Source organism: Diabrotica virgifera, chromosome 10 (assembly GCF_917563875.1).
Source record: "Diabrotica virgifera virgifera chromosome 10, PGI_DIABVI_V3a".
In the NCBI taxonomy this organism is placed as follows: Eukaryota; Metazoa; Arthropoda; class Insecta; order Coleoptera; family Chrysomelidae; genus Diabrotica; species Diabrotica virgifera.
Genome location: NC_065452.1, coordinates 15,666,480 through 15,684,615, shown reverse-complemented (window position 1 = coordinate 15,684,615; position 18,136 = coordinate 15,666,480). Strand labels below are relative to the sequence as shown.

The 18,136-nt window shown below is 33.3% G+C and overlaps 1 protein-coding gene across 2 annotated transcripts in view; it reads right to left on the bottom strand.

The window, feature by feature from the left end:
* Nucleotides 1-18,136, bottom strand: part of LOC114333243 (plexin-A4) — a 933,823-nt gene that overhangs the window by 793,133 nt on the left and 122,554 nt on the right. Inside the window, exons 1-2 of one of the 2 annotated variants that reach the window (XM_050663391.1) lie at nucleotides 10,759-10,859; nucleotides 4,212-4,242 (exon numbers count right to left, since the gene is read on the bottom strand). The exons of the other annotated variant lie outside the window; for it this stretch is intronic. The gene's annotated coding sequence lies outside the window, so the exon portion shown is untranslated. Of the gene's footprint in view, nucleotides 1-4,211; nucleotides 4,243-10,758; nucleotides 10,860-18,136 lie in introns of those variants that run through there. 2 annotated transcript variants of the gene reach the window in all.

Genomic DNA, 18,136 nt, shown 5'->3' with positions numbered 1-18,136 from the left:
TACTTTTGACTACATGAGCAGTGGCGTAGCAGATACCCAAACAGTCAATATGTCTCAAACATCTAACCAAACTTTATCCTATTAGACCAGTAAGGATCTGCGAAAAAACGTCTATTTTTTGATGTGAGAGGTAGCATTCGGATTTTTGCAGATAAAGTTAGGTGACACCTTCAGTAATAATAATTGACTTATGCTCCTTCTCAAATATGCCCGGAACATTAATAAAAAAATTAAAATATTTAAAAATTTCGAAAAACATAGATTTGTTTTCTGCTTTCTTTGCTTATAACTTTAAAACGATTCGTTTTGTAACAAAGTCGTAAAGAAATAAAATAAAGATAATTGAATTTTGTATGATATACGACTGGTAAAAAATGTCTTAAGGTATTACCTTTTCTGCAATATAGCAATAAATACAAAATAAGGGGGCAAAATAAGTCTGTTGTTATTCAATATTTTTTAACCACTTTGGTGGCACTTAGAACCTTAGTAATTCGCTTAGGAAATTCTTTGTAACATACTTAAATCGTGTACCAAATTTCATTAAAATCGACATAATAAATTTTGCATAATAAATTTGCAATCTAAATGTTTTTAAAAAAGTTCAAATTTTTTAAAATCTTTCTGAACAAAAAGTAGACCATTTAGAAGTTGGCTAATTTTTTTTACATATAAAGAGGTGCTCTATTTATCTAATACACTTTACAGAATTAAAATCGGATTATTTAAGGGGCCCCAGCAATGTTTAAAATTTATAAACAATTTTTTGGCTTATAAACAAATAGCTTTGTTTAATAATAAAAAATTAATTTTTAGCAATGCAAATAATTAAAACCGGTATAATTTGACTTAAACTTTCAAATGCTGTCAGCAGAATTGCTATTTTATTTTTTAATCAAACGTTATTCGCGTTCAAAAATTGCAATTTCTCGATTTTTTGAAAGTTCCACCGCGTTTATCTCGAAAACTATGCATCTTACGAAAAAACTTGTAAGAACATTTTTTGCTTAGAATTACCCAAGAAATACCAGAAAATGTTTTATTTTGCGAAAAATCGATTTTATGTAATTCCTCAAGTTCTTTGTTTATAACAATTTTATCGACATCCGGATCAACTGTTACCCGAAAACTTGGTGTTCTACGGGTCAAAATACATAAAAAACTTGGGTAAGTCCATCTAAATAAAGGAGCCCGTAGCACCCCTCCTGGCCACAGCACTAATTTGTTTATAAGCCAAAAAATTGTTTATAACTTTAAAACATTGCTGAGGCTGCTTAAATAATCCGATTTCAATAATTCTGTAAAGTGCATTAGATAGATGGAGTACTTCTTTATATGTAAAAAAATTGACAAATCTTTGTATGTTCCAGTTTTTGTTGTGCAAGATTTAAAAAAATTTTAATTTTTAAAAAAAAGTTTAGATTGAAAAATTATTATGCAAAATCTAGTAAGTCAATTTTAATGAAATTTGGTGTACGGTTTTAGCACATTACAAAAATGTTCTAAGCGAATTAGGAAGGTTCCAAGTGTAACCCAAGTGATGGAAAATCATTGAATACGGACAGGCTTGTTTTGCCCCCTTATTTTATATTTATTGCTATTTTGAAGCAAGGGTGATAAATTAAGACATTTTTAACCAATCGCATCTGATAGAAATTTAATTATCTTTGTTTTATTCCTATAGGACTTTGTTCTAAAATGAATAGTTTTTAAGTTATAAGCAAAAAAGAAGAAAAAAAAACGAAATTTTTTGAAATTTTTAAAAATTTTATTTTTTTTATTAATGTTCCGGGCATATTTGAGAAGGAGCATAAATCAATTATTATTAACGAAGTTATCACCTAACTTTATCCGCAAAAATCTGAATGCCACCTCTCACATCCACCTAAAAACAGATCCTTACTGGTCTATATGTATCAGTAGCGAAATCGATTCCACGGCCAACATTTCCAACCAAGTTTCCTGTTTCTTAAATTCGCAAAGAACACAAAATTTCTGTATACTATTGAAGGAAGGGGTATTGAGGGTAGGATGTTTTTCTATGTTAATAAGAAATTTATTAACCCGGCACCTGCCACGTGGGGTGCTACCAGCACCCCATAACACATTTTTATCAAATATTTGGTATTTCAAGTTTGGTAACCGAGCTGTGCGTCATAGTAGCTTTCTATAATATTATATAGCATAGATGTGTTAGTGTTTTAAGTGGATATTTAGTGTCATTCTGAACTTATAGCTCTAAAGTCGAATTGGGGTGTCATCATCTGGCACTTTAAGTTTTAAATTCTTTTTGTATTTTTGATAAACAGGTCAAATTTACATTTTTTATTGAAATAACTTATTTAAATTATTAATATAGACTCTATACTCACTAAATCTTAATTTTTTAGATATTTTACTTGACTTCATTTATTATGGCTTGGTACTTGCTAATTTGCTTATAACATCTTTTTCATTTTATTTTTTAACTTTCATAACATATAAGTGGCTAATAAGTTAATAAAACATGTTTTTTATATTCTTGTGTTACTCAACGCATTATTTTGTTTTTTAAACAGGTAGATCACAGAAAATTTTTAAGGGGTGCTGTGAGCACCCCACGTGGCAGTTGGCGCCTTGCAAAGCCACGTGGCAGATGCCGGGTTAAAAAGATAAAATTATTATTATACCTACTAATGGGATACTGGATACTAATACCTACTTGTTAATCTTCGAGCCGACCTGGGGGGTTTTTAAAATTTACCTGGGGTATCGTAAAGGACTAAAGGATTATAGTGAGCCGAGATGGGAATATCCCAAAAAAAGTTACAGCCCTTTGAAGTTACAAAATGAAAATCGATTTTTCCTAATATATCAAAAACTATTAGAGCTTTTTTATTGAAAATGGACATGTGGCATTATTATGGCAGTAGTATCTTAAGAAAAAATTATAGTGGAATTTGGAAACCCCTCAAAAATTTTATGGGGATTTTGTTCCTTTAAACCCCCCAAACTTTTGTATACGTTCCAATTTAATTATTATAGTACCATTAGTTAAACACAATGTTTTAAAAACTTTTTTGCCTCTTAGTACTTTTTCGAAAAATCAGTTTTTATCGAGATATTTTGAATATTTGTCAAATCCACCACATATTTGTATATGGTTAAGTACGATTATGGGCACTTGGTAATAATATGAAAATTTATTTATGATTTACATTTTTAGGTATATTTTGAACCATATTAAAAAAAGGTGCCTTATCTAAAAAATACAAAGAGGCAAAAAAGTTTAAAAAAGACTGAGTTGAACTAATGGTACCACAGTAATAGTTTAATTGGAACGTACACAAACATTTGGGGGGTTTAAAGCCACAAACCCCCCATAAATTTTGTATGTAAACGTATTAAAAAAGAAGCCGCATCTCGATAAAAACTGCCTTAGCGAAGAAATACTAGGAGGCAAAAAATTTTGAAAATATTGAATTTAACTAATGGTACCACAATACTAAATTAATTGGCGCGTACACAAAAGTTGGGGGGGGGTTTAAGGGAACAAAACCCCATAAAATTTTTAGGGGGTGTACAAATTTCACTATAATTTTTCTTTAAGATGTTCCTGCCATAAGAATGCCACATGCCTATTTTCAATAAAAAATCTCTAATAGTTTTCGATATATTCGAGAAAATCGATTTTCATTTTGTAACTTCAAAGGGCTGTAACTTTTTTTATGTGCATATTTGTACTAAGGTAAGTTAGGTTCATTCGAACTATTTTTGGTCCCAGAATATGCACTTTAATTTATGACCTGTATTTTTGTTACACCCTGTATACTATACAACCATTTGCAAATACTATATAACACATTTATAAAATCCCCATTTTTTAAAATAATTATCAAAAATTGAATTTAATCAAAATAAGTAATATTCTATAAGTCAAAATAATAATATTTTGATAATAGTCTACTTACACATAAATGTGCCACGAGATAAAACTTTAAAAATAGTCACAATCAAATAAGAGAATGATAATACATTGACAACTAGAACAAACTAAATATACCAGCTGTAATTGAGCTATTAATATTAACATTATGTATTAACAATACTTGTACAATAAAAAAATTAATTACGAAATTTTAGTCTAGCAATAGCCTCGGCTTTATCTCCATTACTAGCAAATATTTTCATGGAAGAATTTATTTAAATTTAAGTTTCAAACATAAACTTACGATTGGTTTTAGCTGTAAATTTTCTATTTACCTACAACAAAAAAAAACAATTAGTAATTATTTATGTAAATATCAGCTTTAAAATTATTTTCAAGAAACAAGAAATTGGAATTGACAACAAATGTCTGAGAATTATCAGAAACATTTATTACAATCAAACGGCCAAACTCAAAATAGAAGACCATAAACAGAAGATCAGTTCACTGATAAAATTGCAATAGAACGAGGAGTGCGACAGGGCTGTATTTTATCTCCGCTGCTATTCAATATTTACTCTGAATGGGTATTTAAGGAAGCTTTAGACGGTTGTGCCAAAGGAGTATTAATAAATGGTGAATGGTTGAATAACGTTAGATATGCAGATGACACTATAGTTTTTGCCGATAACCTAAATGATTTACAGATATTAACAAATCGCATAACCGAAGTCAGCAACAGATAAGGACTAGCTGTTAACATAAAGAAGGCCAAATTTATAACAATTAGTAAAAAACAATACTAAACGCTCAACTTACAATCAACCAACAGAATATCGAAAGAGTAGAATACATATCTGGGCAACAATTTAAATAGCCAATGGGACCACTCAACAGAAATTAAACAGCGAATAATTAAAGCAAAAGCAGCATTCGTTAGAATGAGACCCATTTTCAACAGTCGAGACATATTAAAAACAAAATACCAAATAACGTCTGTTAAAATGCTACATATTCACAGTTCTGCTCTACGGAATGGAAAAATGGACACTAACTGTTGCCTCTATGAATCGGTTCGAAGCTTTCGAAATGTGGTGTTATATGCGCATCTGACGTATATCCTGGGTTGACCGAATTACTAATGTGGAAGTTCTGCGTAGAATGGGGAAAGAGTGTAAAATAATTCTCGTGACCACCAAAACTAAAAAATTAAATCTAGGACATGTAATGAGAAATCAAGAACGTTACGGCTACGGTCTTCTCGAACTGATTCTTTAAGGAAAGGTAAATGGTAAAAAAGGACCGGGAGGAAGACGCATTTCCTGGCTTCAAAATTTACGAAAGTGATATAACACGACTAGCACTGAACTGTTCCGCGCTGTGGTAAACAAAGTCAAGATAACCATGATGATCGCCAACATCCAAAACGGATAGGCACTGTAAGAAGAAGAATATTATTTTAAACAGTAACATATTGATGCGGAGAAGAGGGAATTATTGGGAAATACCTCAGTTTTCCCATAATCACCCAGATTTTTTTTATTTACAAATTCTCATCAACCCGAAGGTTATTAGCAAGAAGCAAATTTTTACAATATTAAAAATTAAGGTATGTATAAATATGCGCGCCGTGTGTACGCCGTGCGTTCTTGGCGCTTGGCGCCGACAGAAGTTGGATCGTGTGCGCACCGTTTGTGTCATCATCATTCTCTTTGCTTTATCCCTATGCGGGGTCGGCTTCCCTAATTGCATTTCTCCACATAATTCTATCTTGGGTCATATCAATGTTAATCCCCTTTACCAACATGTCCTGCTTTATCGTCTCCCCCCAGGCCTTCTTTGGTCTTCCTCTCCTACTCCTTCTAGGAATCTGCACTTCAGCTATTCTTCGTATTGGGTGATTAGCGTCTCGCCGTTGAACATGACCAAACCATCTTAACCTATGCTCTCTCATTTTGGCATCAATTGGTGCCACACCTAGACTCCCCCTAATATACTCATTTCTAATTTTATCCTTCTTTGTCACTCCACTCATCCATCTAAGCATTCTCATTTCCGCCACATGCATTCGTTGTTCCTCTTTCTTTTTCACTGTCCAACATTCAGTTCCGTACATCATAGCCGGTCTTATGGCTGTTTTATAGAATTTTCCCTTCAGCTTCATTGGAACTTTTCTGTCACACAACACACCACTCGATTCTTTCCACTTCATCCATCCAGCCCTAATTCTACTGCATGCATCTCCATCTATTTCTCCATTACTCTGTAATACCGATCCTAGGTACTTAAAACTATTGCTTTTCACAATCATTTCACCATCCAAAGATACCATTTTATTTGTAGTAGCTCCATCTTTAAATGAACATTCCAAGTTTTAAACCTTTTTCCTCCAGAGCTTGTCTCCACTGTTCCAGTTTTTGTTCTAAGTCTTTTTCATTATTTCCTACTAACACGACATCATCAGCATACATTAAGCACCATGGAATGTTACCCTGTAGTTTCGCTGTTATCTGGTCCAAAACTAATGAGAATGTGCGCACCGTTTGTGTGCCACTTGAAAACACGTGCTAACGCGTACTAATCTAACGAACCCTCACGAACGCGTACCGCACACACGGCGCCAAGTGTTCGGCGCGCATATTTATACGTACCTTTAGGTATTTGCAAAATTAATAACCTTTTAAGTAATTTAGCATATTTGGAAAGAACAATTTGCACCAAGTGCTTTCTCTAGGTTCGTTGGGATATTGAAATTGCTTCTTGCTACGGAAAAAACTGGACAGTCTATATATAATATGTTTCACCGATACCTTAATGTTACACTGTACACATTAAGCTTTAAAATGACACTTTGTAAAGCTCATTTGCATGCGTCGACGCCGAGTTAAGACCGAAAAAGCTTCGAAAAATACTTATTTTGCAATTTGCATTATGCACTAATTTTACAATATCTCGAGTTCTAATTGTTAGATTTAAGTTTAGAAAACGCCATTTTCTTTGTTCTTTATTAAGTAAAATTTTGAAAAATTTGTTCTTGGCTCTTTTAGTTTATGAGCTAGAGCCTTATAAACAATTGTTTATAACAATTTTTTGACCACTCGGATAGAAATCCACCCTCGAAATTCGTCATCAGAAGCCAAAACTCCATAAGAAACCATTGAGTTTGCCCATCAGGATTGAAAATGGCACGGTGACTTCTGTTTGGCGCCTAGACGATTTATTTATTAAGCTCAACAGGCCTTCTAGGCCTCGGGCTAAAACGTTTACATTTCTGATTACATTTTATAAATAATTCTTATATAATAAGTCATATAAATTCTATTTAACTTCACTTCAGTCTTTTTATATACTCCTTCACCACCTCCCTCCATCTCCTTCTGTCCAATGCTAGTTCTTTCCATCTCACAATGTTATTTTTCTTCAGGTCTTCGTACACAATGTCCTACCATCTTTTTCTTGGCCTGACTTTTCTTCTCTTTGGTATTGGTCTTAATGAGAGTACCATTTTTGGCATTCTTTCACTTCCCATTCTTTCGATGTGCCCCAAATATCGGATTTTCTGTGCTTTGATTGTCGTCGTTATCGTTGGCTCTTTGTACAGTTCTTCCAATTCTTTATTGATTCGTCTTCTCCACTGGCCTTCTATTTTTGCACCTCCATATATTGCTCTTTGCATTTTTCTCTTCCATCTTTCTAAAAGATCTGTTTCTGACTTTTTCAGCACCCATGTTTCGCATGCGTATGTTACTGTAGGTCTAATAACAGTCTTATCAATTCTGATTTTTGTTTTTATTGATACGTATTTGGATTTCATTAGAATTCGTAAAGCTCCATACTTTTTATTTTCTTTAGCTATTCTTGCCTTTATCTACCCTTCCTCATGACCATTTTCATCTATTTTGGCCTCTAGGTAATTAATTTCTTTGGCTCTTTTGACAGGCAGAGAGAAAAATCAAAGAAGCATCTCTCATCCTACTTAATGAAGAAAAATGCGTATCAAACCTAACAGCGGAATGTAGCAGGCTGGTTGAATGGTTGCCAATACTAAAAGGAGTCAACAAGAATATATCAATAATAGCGAATTGAGAAAATTGAAGACATATCGTCCACCATCATACAGAATACCTATGCAACATAACACACAAGCACAATACACGAACACACATACACAAACCCATAATACACACAAAATAATCAGAATTTGATGTACAGAGGGCACAAAATCTACCCTCAGATTTTTTCAGCCAAAAACCACCACCGAGGCCCAGTAAGTTAAACGCCAATTTTGAAAGACATAATCCCTTCAACTTTGGCTGTTATACTTTTTACCATTCTTTAATAATCTTTTTTCGAAAAACGATCTCCAGAGTGGAAATCGAAACGTCAAAAATTTTAGTTAAAATGTAATTTTCATTACAATCAATTGCAGCGAAATCCCATATAAACATAATATTCAAACATGCCACAAGAAAACAGTCTCGGAATCTTAATAAGTAAATCAGCGGTTCTCAATCTTTTTGTGTCATGTACCACCAAATACTTTTTATTATTTTTGGTACCACCTAACTGAAATACATTTATCTAACTAGGCGATCTAATTAACTATAATAGTGGTGCTTATTTTGGCTGTTTTTGCGTTTTGTGTACCACCTCAAAAAATGAAATGTACCACCAGTGGTACATGTACCACGGATTGAGAACCGCTGAAGTAAATAGTTTAATTATTTACATGTTTAAGTTATCTAAGCGTGGCAACACTGATTGACAATAATTAAAGCTGGGTAAAACTCAAAGATAACATAATTAATGCAGTAAATATATCAACAAATATAGCCAAACACATAAAAAATAAAGGAATAACACCAACTTGCAGAACAAACAACAACTTACGCAAATATATTAAGAACAATTACATTCAAAAGAAAAAAAAAACAATTACAGAGTGGTTTATACAAACTGGCAAGTGGTGACTGTACAAAAACTTACATCGGACAAACTGACAGAACCTTAGACAAACGCATAGCAGAACACAGAAGTGATTTCAATAATAGAAAAACAACAACACGCTTTCAACAAACACTTCAACTTCTAGATCATAATCATTATTTTAATGGACAGTTTAAAATCAAGGCCTTGCTATCACCTGCTGAACACCTTAAAAATGGGGCATAATAGATGTCTTCAATTTCCTAAACCTGTTGTCCGATACGAGTGTTTTTGTTAGTATGTTATAGCCTTATTATTTCAGAAAATCGATGTAGTAATATTGTTGCTAGACAGGTAAATGTCATTTTATACCGGGTGTAACAATCATATTTTCTTTTTTGATTCATTTGCTTATTTTGGATAATAAAAAAAAGTTAGGTACATTAACAACCTGCCATGCTTTTTATCAATAAATCCTCATTTTCTGCTTAGTTTAATAAACAAGCCTAAGGTTAAGTATGGCCTAAGGTTCACGGATGGAAAGCTAGATCAAGAAATCTCATACAGGACGAAAAAAGCAAATCAGATCTACTATGCACTAAATAAAACAATATTTGGAAAGGAAGAAATAGATAAAGAAATAAAACTGAAGGTGCAATATCTGTACCAACTTTAAAATATATGCAAGTGAGACATGGGTAAACAATGCAAAAATAGACAGTACAATAAACGCAGCCGAGATGATGCAGCTGAGAAAAATAACAGGAAAAACGAAATTGGACAGAAGAAGAAATGAAGATATTAGACAAAGACTGAAACAGGAATCGATAATAACCAAGATCCAAAAAAGAAAATTAAAATGGTATGGACACATTAACAGAATGGACCAAGGAAGACTACCAACGCAGGTGATGGAATCAAAAAGATATGGTAAAAGAAGGAAAGGGAGGCCAAGGAAGAGATGGATCGATCAGATTATAGAAATTGGACAGGAAAAAGGAAAAACACATCAACAAATGAAAGAGTTAGGAGTTAGCAAAGGACCGCAAGAAATGGAAGATATGGATAGAGGATGAATAAAACCTCCGACGCCCCTGAGGGGCATAAGAGTTTCGAGAAAGAAGAAGAAGAAGTAAATCTTCGGACTTTGAATTGGCCATCGCATAGTCCAGATCTTAACCTGATCGAACATTTGTGGGACAATAATTGGCAGAAGACTACTACAGCGTTTGCCACCTCCTAGAACCTCACAAGGGGTAGAAACAGTAGCTCTCGAGATTTGGAATGATATTGACCAAGACCAAAGAGCATACGTCATTTGTAATATAAAAGTATGTACATATCTCTTTTATTATAGAACCTAAGCAAATGAATCAAAAAACAAAATGTTAAGAAAGCCTGAGGCTATAATTGAGTTTTAATTTCAATATTGTATATATGCTAGAATATTCCACAGGGTGTTCCGAACCTTAAGGAAAAAACACAGTATGATTGTTACACCTGGTATAGAATGACGTCTACCTGTCTAGCAACAATATTACTACATCGATTTTCTAAAATATTAAGGCTATAACATACTAAAAAATCAATCAAATCGGACAACATATTTAGGAAATTCGAGACATCTAACATGTCCCATTTTTAAGGTGTTTTGTTAATTTTGTCGCTTAGTGTAATTCTAAATGACCAACTAGAAAAAACAGCTGTCAACTCCTCAACCTATTCATTTAGAGACTTGAGTGTAGACACCTAGTAAAATACATCACTTGAGAAAGGCGTTCTGTCAAAACAGCTGTAGTGACAATAGTGATAATAAATTTTGTGGAAGTGCTGAAAACAAAAGTTTTCGTGTTTTATCCAGATGAGTATAAGAATGATCATGAAACTACTCATCGCTAATATACTGACATACGAGTATTACTTACATTCCAAAAATAATATGTAAATCCTATCAACTTTTGTATAAAGCTACACAATAATATTGCAGAAACACTTGCGACCGTTTGCTTGAGTTTCGAACTGAACTGATATAAGTGATGAAGCGACTGAGCGGTAGTGACAAGTGCATTGTGCTGATAAGTTTTTGTTGTTCTGCTATCAGTTCCGATACCATATAAATAAACTGTAATAAGAAAAACTTCAAGCTAGCTAGATATACTGCAAAAACTGATTCATTCTATATAATACAATAATAAAAACAAACAAATTCAAAAGATCATCTTTTTTGCTCCGGAAATATTTTTTTAGGGTTTTTGGGTCATTTTAAACAAAAAAAAGGTCTCAAAAAAGTCTTAATCTAATAGCACATAAAATAAAATTTAAAATACCGGGTGTCCACTTATATTTTCCCCCATTTTAACTGCCTATAACTTCTAAACGGCTCAAGATAGAAATATGCGGTTTTCGCTGAAATGTTTTATTTTAGTAAAAGTTTTGTCTGAATGGATTGAATTTTTTATATCGCTTTCAAATACGAAAAGAAAAATGGCGGATTTTTGAAAAAAACTTTATTGACTTTTTTTTAATGGAACACCCAGTATATTTTTTTGTAAATTGAAAGAAAGGTCATTCACCTATCCAGCGATATAAAGTTTTTCAAAATCGGTTGTCAAATCACTGAGTAATTAATTTTTAAAATGAGAGGTGCAACATGGATATCACATACCTAAATAACATAACTAAGCAAATTGATATTATGTTATGTAATTTCCACATTGCATCTCTCATTTTAAAAATTAATTGCTCAGTCATTTAACAACCGATTTTAAAAAAATTTATATCGCTGGATAGGTATATAATCGTTTTTTCAAATTTTTAGGTAAATGACCATTTTTTATATCGTTTTTAAGTAAAAAATGGCGGATTTTTGAAAAAAAAAATTTCGTATATAATCGTTTTTTCAAATTTTTAGGTAAATGACCATTTTTTATATCGTTTTTAAGTAAAAAATGGCGGATTTTTGAAAAAAAAAAACGTTGTTGACTGTTTTTATTAAAACACCCAGTATATTTTTTTTGCAACTTGAAAAAATGGTCATTTACCTATCCAGCGATATAAATTTTTTTAAAATCGGTTGTCAAATGATTGAGCAATTAATTTTTAAAATGAGAGATGCAATGTGGAAATCACTTAACATAAGATCAATTTGCTTAGTTATGTTATTTAGGTATGTGATATCCACATTGCACCTCTCATTTTAAAAATTAATTGCTCAGTGATTTGACAACTGATTTTGAAAAAAATTACATCGCTGGATAGGTGAATGACCTTTCTTTCAATTTACAAAAAAATATACTGGGTGTTCCATTAAAAAAAAGTCAACAAAGTTTTTTTCAAAAATCCGCCATTTTTCTTTTCGTATTTGAAAGCGATATAAAAAGTTCAATCCATTCAGACAAAACTTATGCTAAAATAAAACATTTCAGCGAAAACCGCATATTTCTATCTTGAGCCGTTTAGAAGTTATAGGCAGTTAAAATGGGGGAAAATATAAGTGGACACCCGGTATATTATTTTACATACCACCAGATTAAAACTATTTTAACCATTTTCTGGTTACACCACCGACGCTTCTAATAATGCAAGCCATAGAGCAAAGTAACCAAATATGGAATAGTGCCCTAATATGGAATTCCTTGATTTCTCCGAAAATATAATTTGGAAGCGCACTACAAGACCATCCTCTATTTCAGTCGCTCTCTTTATTATCGTATTTACACCTCTGTGTCAGATGCGCGGACGATACGTGTCTGACAGGCGCGTTTTGTTTTATCGTCTCGCAGAAAATTTCAAAGGTAAATATTTTCAACGAGTATTATTGGTTATTATGCATGAATACAGACTTGTTTATGCTATTGCATATATCAATAGTACCTTCATTTTGATATTTTATGACCTTCTTTAATTAAAACATTACGACTTGAAAAAATGTTGATACTAAACTTACGTGCATAGAAATCGGCCCACCTAAAAATTTGGTCATTTTTGAAGTCTCGTATTTCCTAAACCTGTTAGCCGATTTAAGTGATTTTTTAATATGTTATAGCCTTATTCTTCAACAATATCGCTGTTATAATATTATTGCTAAACAGGTACGTGTTATTTTACACCGGGTGTAACAATGATAGTGTGTTTTTCCTCAAAGTTCGGAACACCCTGTGGAATATTCTAAGCGTATATAAAATATTGAAATTAAAACTCAACTGTAGCCTTAGGCTTTCTTAACATTTTGCTTTTTGATTCATTCGCTTATGTTGGATAATAAAAAAGTTAGGCATTTTAACAACTAGCAATGTTCTTCATCAATATAGGGTGTTTCTAAATAAGTGCGACAAACTTTCAGGGGAAATTCTGCATGAAAAATAATGACCGTTTCATTTATAAACATATGTCGCAAATGCTTCGTTTTCGAGATACGGGATGTTGATTTTTTTTCACAAACAGACGATTTATTTACTACTCTAAAACCGGTTGAGATATGCAAATGAAATTTGGTGGGTTTTAAGAGGTAGTTATTGCGCATATTTTACATAAAATTTAGAATTTTATATTCACCATTGGCGTGCATACGGGCCATATTACCCGGTCATATTACCCGTATGCACGCCAATGGTGAATATAAAATTCTTAAATGTATCCCAAAAAATGCGCAATAATTACCTTTTAAAACCTACCCAATTTCATTTGTATATCTCATGCGGTTTTAGAGCAATAAATAAATCGTCAAATTGTACGAACAAATTCAACATCCCGTATTTCTGAAACGAAGCATATACGAACATATGATTATAAACCTAACGGTCATTATTTTTTCATGCAGAATTACCCCTTAAAGTTTGTCGCACTTATTTAGAAACACCCTGTATTGATGAAGAACGTTGCTAGTTGTTAAACTACCTAACTTTTTTATTATCCAACATAAGCGAATGAATCAAAAAGCAGAATGTTAAGAAAGCCTAAGGCTACAGTTGAGTTTTAATTTCAATATTTTATATACGCTAGAATATTCCACAGGGTGTTCCGAACTTTGAGGAAAAAACACAGTATCATTGTTACACCCGGTATAAAATAACACTTACCTGTTTAACAATAATATTATTACAGCGATATTGTTGAAGAATAAGGCTATAACATATTAAAAAAATCACTTAAATCGGCCTACAGTTTTAGGAAATACGAGACTTCCAAAATGACCAAATTTTTAGGTGGGCCGATTTCTATGCACGTAAGTTTAGTTTGAACTAATGTACAAATCCAAATATGGACAGTCGTTGGTGCCTAATTATGGAATAGTGGATTCAGTGTAAGTGGGCTCATTATGATTGTGCTGGTCCAGAGTTTCATACATGGTTCTGTGATGTCTGCAAGTGAATTAAGCTACTTCTTTCATTTTTCACAATTTTCTTATTTAATTTTATTTGATCTCAGATGTTTATGTCTATATTGATACGTTGGTTTATGCCTATATTGCATATATGGGTAACTATTCCATATTTGGTTACTCATTTGGGATTTTGTTTTTTTGATTTTTTTTGTTAATTAAGATATTTAATAGAAGGCTATTAATTACTACATAAAAATGTATGACTGATGTGTCATAACATTAAATTGTTTTCATTTCTATAAAGGTATTATTTTATATCCCCAAAACAAAATGGTATTCCATAATTGGCGACTTTCCTCTAACGGATGCTGAGTCTAAAGAAGATGAGCGAATTTTACAATTTATAATTCACGTCTCATCTGCTCATCGCGGTAAAGTTCCAACGAAAATGGATCCCCCGTACTTCGATTGGAGTAAAAATGTAAATTAAATATGAATAAACATGTTTAATTTCAAAAAACTAAGTTTTCAATCTAATAGCACATAAAACAACATCCAAAAATGTTATTCTACATCCTGCCAGACTGAAAACAATGGGAACCTTCTCTGGTAACACCTCCGAGGCTTCTACAATTTGCAAGACTTAACGGATGCTGAGACTAAGGAAGATGAGGGAATTTTACAATTTATAATTCACGTTCCATCTGCTCAGCGCGGTAAAGTTCCAACGAGAATGGTTCCCTTCGTACTCCAATCAGAGGAAACATGTAAATCAAAAATGAATAACCATTTTCAATTTCGTTGCAACACGAAACTACAGTCGCATCATTAATCCAGTTCAATCAGAGAGTGCAGCAAGCACCTCTACTGTTTTTGGATGGTGTTTTATGTGCTATTAGATTGAAAACTTAGTTTTTTGCTATCAGTTGCCGCTAGGGCATCCCTGCCATTTCGTTTGTTGCAATCCGTGACTGCACGCCGGGGTTTGTCCTGGTTGGGCCAGAGAGAGCAGCATATGTGCCTCCTGATGAGAGACTAATAAGTTTCGAAACCGGTAGAGGTGCTTGCTGCACTCTCTGATTGAACTAAAATATAATACGGCTGTGGTTTCGTATTGCAACGAAACTGAAAATGCATATTAATTTTTAGAAAATGTCTCGCTTTCATTTTTCTCAAAAGTTGATAGTTTTCGAGTTACAAGCGATGCAATATCTGAAAAATGCGAAAATACGCATTTTCGAGGTTTGAAAACTCATATATGTACATTATTATTTTTGAGGGTGCCATGTTTCTAAATCGAAGTTTAAACATTCAATATCCAGACTCTGACAATATAGACCGTTGTTTTTAATTGTTAAATACGCGCGTCCACTCTACTTTAAGAGCACGTTAATATGACAAGTGCTTAACACGCATTAAGCGCTTGTCATGTGAAAGTTCCCTTAAACCGCCGAGCGTCTCTCCATATCGTGCGTCTCTGTCGCTAAATCGATAACCAATCAATGATGCGAATAAAGATAATTTGACCCAAAAGTACTCAATCGTGACAGTACTTGCACAATGCCAACGGATAAAATGACGATTTTCATTCTAGGTTAGTATTTTCTGACATTGTATAGTGAAAATTTCATTTTATATTTGTTTATTTTTTCATTAAAATATTTTAAATATGCCAAGATACACCGAAAAACAACAAAGACTAATTAATATTAAAATTATTATATATAATTACTTAATATATAATTGCATAAATATGCAATTAAATATACTTTAAATTGCAATAACCTTTTCATATTTGGCTAATTAGCCTTTTGGCAACTGTCACATTTAACTAAAATGTGATGCAATGATTCGCCACATTCTTAAAATGATTAGTTAGGGGTTGTAACTAAGGGATGAATATTTAGGGGATGATTTTTTTCTACACGCCATATTAAAGTGTATTACAAGTAGAATAGACCACTTTTTGTCCCATTCGAAAATCTCTATTAGTTTAAGAGATATAGCGTGGCTAAATTAGTCTGGGACACCCTGTATATGTTGGCACCGATAGACTGCTCACTTACATCCCTAGTGCACCATGTTTTTTATGTGTTTGGGAGTCCATTTTTGTATTTAACCCAATTTCCTGAAATTTGTCACTTACACCCCTTGTGTTCCTAGGGGCCTCATATTATGACGTCAAAATTAGTGACGCACTGAAAAAAGGATTTGGTTTGTACTATTTACTATACGATAGGTTGTCTTTTTAGCTTTGCATATAGCCATAAAAACAAAAAAATATAGACTTAAAGTACTTTATTGTTTCTCAAAATATGTCCCACCTAGATCGATACACTTTTATATACATTCAAACCAATTGGCAAAACAGTTATTTCAGTCTTCAGCTGACACCTGCAAAATGGCTGTTTTAAAGGCATCGATGGCTTCTTCTGACGACTGGAATCGCCGCCCACGCATTGAATTCTTAATCTTTGGGAACTGGGAACGTGAAGAAGTCGTTGGGACTTAGGTCGGGGCTATACGGTGGATGGTATAACAATTCGATGTTTTGAAGCTAAAAAAACTCTATTGTCTTTTGGCCAGTGTGAGCACTTGCATTGTCATGATGTAGAATGATTCGCCGTTGTGTGTTGCTTTGTCGGAGTTATATACCAATCAGAAGTAACCGTTCTTCGATCTTCTAGCTAGAGCAATTGTTGCCACATGACCAGATTTTGACACAAAAGTTGCGAACATTTTCTTTGACACACTTCGAGGACGAATCACTTTTGTTGGTTTTTCCCCATCTTCCAAGATTCATCGCCACTAACAATACTGTAAACGTTTTTTGAGCTTTCTTTGTTGAACCGTTCCAATGCTTTACGACACCAATTGGCGCGAGCCGCTTTTTGCTCTTCTGTAAGCAAATGAGGGATCCAAGCAAACCAACTTCCTAACACCCAGTTCTTCATGCAGGATCTTTTGGATAGAGGTTTTTGAAATGCCCAATGATGCCTCTATCTCCCGGTATGTTACAAGGCGTTCATCCTTAATTAACTGACGAACCGCATTAATGTTTTAATGCGTGGTTTTAAGTCCCGGCGCAAATTGAACCTAAGCGAGACACAACCTGCGTGGGCGAACTGCGTAGACAGTATTGCGCATCTTACTATCAGTTCATGAGTTCGCAGGTCTCGCTTGGGAACGTTTGTCATCGGCGTACAGTTTTCTTGGGCCGTGGGACGCGTGACTCAACCCCAGATGGTTTATTTTTACGTGTTTTTGTTTGCGAGATGGAAGTATCTAAAATTGATACGGATGGTATCTAAGTACAATTTATTATGATAAATAAAAGTATTAGCATAGTAAACACCCCAAGTGAAAACTGCGTTGTCTTTGTCATTAAATTCTCATAACTTTTGGTAGACTAAATAAGCGGCGATACGAAATTAATAATCAAAGTTATGCCTTTACAAAATCACATTATTAGAAAAATAAGGTGAAAACTGATTCATGTTACTTAAAACCGTGATCGATAAAAATATCGTATTACCCTCAAATTCAACTTTTCGGCATATTGCATTTTTGTTTATTACATCATTTTTGTTTATGCTTAAAAAATAAAAACGAAATATGCAGATAGTGTTATTTTTAATGACCGATCAGTAGCGGAGGGATTATGAATTATGACCTGCAGTAATTGTAAATGATTGCGATCCTGCAGTAATTGTAAATGATTGTGATCCGAGCAGCAAATTGAGGAATATGAGTTATGACCGAGCAGCAGTAGGGGAGAGATTATTTTAAATATGTAGGTATTATGTGCAGAAATAAAATACTCAGTGTAAGATACCTTTTTATGCACCCGCTTATGATCAAATTCGATGTTTTCGAAAGTCATACCGCTACGACCACTAGGGACGTGTAAGATATTTTAAAAACGTTACTAGTTACAAGTACGGAAATACCGATTTTACGTTACCTACTCAATTCAGTAC